Below are 5,273 nucleotides of genomic sequence, written 5' to 3'. Positions count from 1 at the left end.
TGATTTACCAGAGCTCCGTTCAGCGCGGCCGATGGTCTCAACCATTCCGGCCGCCGGCGGAGCTCCACCCGGGGCTGCAACCGGGTGAGGTCCGGGGCCCTCGGTCGTGCCCGTCGGCTGGACCATCTCTCTTGCCAGAGACTAAGTCCAGTTTGGTTAATGATTTACCAGAGCTCCGTTCAGCGCGGCCGATGGTCTCAACCATTCCGGCCGCCGGCGGAGCTCCACCCGGGGCTGCAACCGGGTGAGGTCCGGGGCCCTCGGTCGTGCCCGTCGGCTGGACCATCTCTCTTGCCAGAGACTAAGTCCAGTTTGGTTAATGATTTACCAGACCTCCGTTCAGCGCGGCCGATGGTCTCAACCATTCCGGCCGCCGGCGGAGCTCCACCCGGGGCTGCAACCGGGTGAGGTCCGGGCCCTCGGTCGTGCCCGTCGGCTGGACCATCTCTCTTGCCAGAGACTAAGTCCAGTTTGGTTAATGATTTACCAGACCTCCGTTCAGCGCGGCCGATGGTCTCAACCATTCCGGCCGCCGGCGGAGCCCCACCCGGGGCTGCAGCCGGGTGAGGTCCGGGCCCTCGGTCGTGCCCGTCGGCTGGACCATCTCTCTTGCCAGAGACTAAGTCCAGTTTGGTTAATGATTTACCAGACCTCCGTTCAGCGCGGCCGATGGTCTCAACCATTCCGGCCGCCGGCGGAGCCCCACCCGGGGCTGCAGCCGGGTGAGGTCCGGGCCCTCGGTCGTGCCCGTCGGCTGGACCATCTCTCTTGCCAGAGACTAAGTCCAGTTTGGTTAATGATTTACCAGACCTCCGTTCAGCGCGGCCGATGGTCTCAACCATTCCGGCCGCCGGCGGAGCCCCACCCGGGGCTGCAGCCGGGTGAGGTCCGGGCCCTCGGTCGTGCCCGTCGGCTGGACCATCTCTCTTGCCAGAGACTAAGTCCAGTTTGGTTAATGATTTACCAGACCTCCGTTCAGCGCGGCCGATGGTCTCAACCATTCCGGCCGCCGGCGGAGCCCCACCCGGGGCTGCAACCGGGTGAGGTCCGGGCCCTCGCTCGAGGGGAAGGCACCCCCGGCCGCGGCCGGTGCCCAGGCCGCCGCTTTTCCGACGGCCGAAAAAGTCGGAAAAACGGCCGAAAATCCGGGAAATACTAGCCCAATCTGGCCGAACGGCCGTCGGGGCGGCGGGCCCGGTGCGGTCCCGGCAGACCTGGGGGCTCGAGCGGGGCCCTGCTTCGATTTTCCTCCTTCAATGCAGCAAACTCAAAACTGGGTTAATGAGTTGCCACATGTCATTGCCATCGCCTTCCTGCTATTCTGCAGGTACCCCGCAACCCCCCGTGCCAGAAAATGCAAGTGGCCACCTCGGCGGGGTGTGCCCGGTAGTCCTACCGGGGAAGGGGCCCGGAGGCCCCGCAAAACGGTTCAATCTCAACTCCATCCCCACTCCGGGGGTAACTGGTTAACCAGCCTCGGGACTCCCCTGCCAGAAAATGCGAGTGGCCACCTCGGCGGGACGGATCCGCCGAGCTCTGCGGGAAACCGTGCACCCTGCCCCGCCACCACCGACCGGATCTGACTTCATAGAGCTCCGTGCGGCTCCCATTTTTGCTCTGCGGGGCCAGGGAGCCTCCGAATCGGAAGGACTACCGCCATCGCGGGTGCATCACTGCTGCCGGGTGGCCACGGCCTGCCAGCCCTCACCTGGACCCCCCCTCCTGCGCCAGGGCCAAGTCCAGTTTGGTTAATGAGTTACCCGAGCTCCGTTCAGCGCGGCCGATGGTCTCAACCATTCCGGCCGCCGGCGGAGCTCCTCCGGGGCTGCAAACGGGTGAATTCGGGCCCTCGCTCGAGGGGAAGGCACCCCCGGCCGCGGCCGGTGGCCAGGCCGCCGCTTTCCGACGTCCGAAAAAAGTCGGAAAAACGGCCAAAAATCCGGAGAAATACTAGCCCATTCTGGCCGAACGGCCGTCGGGGCGGCGGCCCGGTGCGGTCCCGGCAGACCTGGGGGCTCGAGCGGGGCCCTGTTTCGATTTCCGCCTTCAATGCAGCAAAGTCAAAACTGGTTAATGAGTTGCCACATGTCATTGCCATCGCCTTCCTGCTATTCTGCAGGTACCCCGCCAACCCACCGTGCCAGAAAATGCAAGTGTCCACCTCGGCGGGAACACCTCCGGTAGTCATGCCGCCGAAGAGGTCCCGACGGCGGCATGAGGGGGTCAAATCCATCCCGATGGGGACCGACGGTTCTTTTTAAAAACGCGTTTTTTCGCGATTTCAACGGCCGGGCCGGCCTCGCCCCGGGTCGCCACGACCCCGAACCGCCACCCGCCGGTCGCCGAAGCCGATAGAGCGCCGCCTACCGGTCATCAAATAATTGGTTAATGAGTTCCCCCGAAGTTGGTTAATGTTTTCCCGGCTGTTGCTTAGTCTGATCCCCGCAGCTCCTGATACTAAGGGCAGCTGCTTAATGTACTGCCCCCTGTTGGACAATGGCTTCCCCGCCGTTGGTTGATGCTTTACCCGCCTCTGGTGGATGTTTTCCCGAAACTGGTTAATGAGTTCCCACGAAACTGGTTAATGAGTTCCCACGAAGTTGTTTTCCCCGCTGCTGGTTCATTTGCACCCCGCTGCTCCTGATACTAAGGGCAGCTGCTTAATGTGCTCCCCCCTGTTGGACGAAGGCTTCCCCGCCGTTGGTTGATGCTTTCCCCGCCTCTGGTTGATGTTTTCCCGAAACTGGTTAATGAGTTCCCCCGAAACTGGTTAATGAGTTCCCACGAAACTGGTTAATGAGTTCCCCCGCGGGTTGGTTGATCTTTTCCCGGCTGTTGCTTAATCTGATCCCCGCTGCTCCTGATACTTAGGGCAGCTGCTTAATGTACTGCCCCCTGTTGGACAATGGCTTCCCGCCGTTGGTTGATGCTTTACCCGCCTCTGGTGGATGTTTTCCCGAAACTGGTTAATGAGTTCCCACGAAACTGGTTAATGAGTTCCCACGAAGTTGTTTTCCCCGCTGCTGGTTCATTTGTACCCCGCTGCTCCTGAGACTAAGGGCAGCTGCTTAATGTGCTCCCCACTGTTGGACAAAGGCTTCCCGGCCGTTGGTCGATGCTTTCCCCGCCTTTGGTGGAGGATTTCCCGAAACTGGTTAATGAGTTCCCCAGAAACTGGTTAATGAGTTCCCACGAAACTGGTTAATGAGTTCCCCCGCGGTTGGCTGATCTTTTCCCGGCTGTTGCTTAATCTGATCCCCGCGGCTCCTGATACTAAGGGCAGCTGCTTAATGTGCTCCCCACTGTAGGACAATGGCTTCCCCGCCGTTGGTTGATGCTTTCCCCGCCTCTGGTTGATGTTTTCCCGAAACTGGTTAATGAGTTCCCACGAAACTGGTTAATGAGTTCCCACGAAGTTGCTTTCCCCGCTGCTGGTTCATTTGTACCCCGCTGCTCCTGATACTAAGGGCAGCTGCTTAATGTACTTCCCCCTGTTGGACAATGGCTTCCCCGCCGTTGGTTGATGCTTTCCCCGCCTTTGGTGGACGTTTTCCCGAAACTGGTTAATGAGTTCCCACGAAACTGGTTAATGAGTTCCCACGAAGTTGTTTTCCCCGCTGCTGGTTCATTTGTACCCCGCTGCTCCTGATACTAAGGGCAGCTGCTTAATGTGCTCCCCCCTGTTGGACAATGGCTTCCCCGCCGTTGGTGCATGTTTTCCCCGCCTTTGGTGGAAGTTTTCCCGAAACTGGTTAATGAGTTCCCACGAAACTGGTTAATGAGTTCCCACGAAGTTTTTTTCCCCGCTGCTGGTTCATTTGTACCCCGCTGCTCCTGATACTAAGGGCAGCTGCTTAATGTGCTCCCCCCTGTTGGACAATGGCTTCCCCGCCGTTGGTGCATGTTTTCCCCGCCTTTGGTGGAAGTTTTCCCGAAACTGGTTAATGAGTTCCCACGAAACTGGTTAATGAGTTCCCCCGCGGTTGGCTGATCTTTTCCCGGCTGTTGCTTACTCTGATCCCCGCTGCTCCTGATACTAAGGGCAGCTGCTTAATGTGCTCCCGTCTGTTGGACAATGGCTTCCCCGCCGTTGGTTGATGCTTTCCCCGCCTTTGGTGGACGTTTTCCCGAAACTGGTTAATGAGTTCCCACGAAACTGGTTAATGAGTTCCCACGAAACTGGTTAATGAGTTCCCACGAAGTTGTTTTCCCCGCTGCTGGTTCATTTGCACCCCGCTGCTCCTGATACTAAGGGCAGCTGCTTAATGTGCTCCCCCCTGTTGGACGAAGGCTTCCCCGCCGTTGGTTGATGCTTTCCCCGCCTCTGGTTGATGTTTTCCCGAAACTGGTTAATGAGTTCCCCCGAAACTGGTTAATGAGTTCCCACGAAGCTGTTTTCCCCGCTGCTGGTTCATTTGTACCCCGCTGCTCCTGATACTAAGGGCAGCTGCTTAATGTGCTCCCGCCTGTTGGACAATGGCTTCCCCGCCGCTGGTTGATGTTTTCCCCGCCTTTGGTGGAAGGTTTCCCGAAACTGGTTAATGAGTTCCCCCGAAACTGGTTAATGAGTTCCCACGAAACTGGTTAATGAGTTCCCCCGCGGTTGGCTGATCTTTTCCCGGCTGTTGCTTAATCTGATCCCCGCTGCTCCTGATACTTAGGGCAGCTGCTTAATGTACTGCCCCCTGTTGGACAATGGCTTCCCCGCCGTTGGTTGATGCTTTCCCCGCCTCTGGTGGATGTTTTCCCGAAACTGGTTAATGAGTTCCCACGAAACTGGTTAATGAGTTCCCACGAAGTTGTTTTCCCCGCTGCTGGTTCATTTGTACCCCGCTGCTCCTGAGACTAAGGGCAGCTGCTTAATGTGCTCCCCACTGTTGGACAAAGGCTTCCCGGCCGTTGGTCGATGCTTTCCCCGCCTTTGGTGGAGGATTTCCCGAAACTGGTTAATGAGTTCCCAGGAAACTGGTTAATGAGTTCCCCCGCGGTTGGCTGATCTTTTCCCGGCTGTTGCTTAATCTGATCCCCGCTGCTCCTGATACTAAGGGCAGCTGCTTAATGTGCTCCCCACTGTTGGACAATGGCTTCCCCGCCGTTGGCTGATGCTTTCCCCGCCTTTGGTGGACGTTTTCCCGAAACTGGTTAATGAGTTCCCACGAAACTGGTTAATGAGTTCCCCGAAACTGGTTAATGAGTTCCCCCGCGGTTGGCTGATCTTTTCCCGGCTGTTGCTTAATCTGTTCCCCGCTGCTCCTGAGACTAAGGGCAGCTGC

The sequence above is a fragment of the Mustelus asterias genome, unplaced genomic scaffold (assembly GCF_964213995.1).
Source record: "Mustelus asterias unplaced genomic scaffold, sMusAst1.hap1.1 HAP1_SCAFFOLD_2730, whole genome shotgun sequence".
Lineage (NCBI taxonomy): Eukaryota > Metazoa > Chordata > Chondrichthyes > Carcharhiniformes > Triakidae > Mustelus > Mustelus asterias.
The sequence above is the reverse complement of the archived record's forward strand: the minus strand, read 5'-3'. Positions refer to the sequence as shown.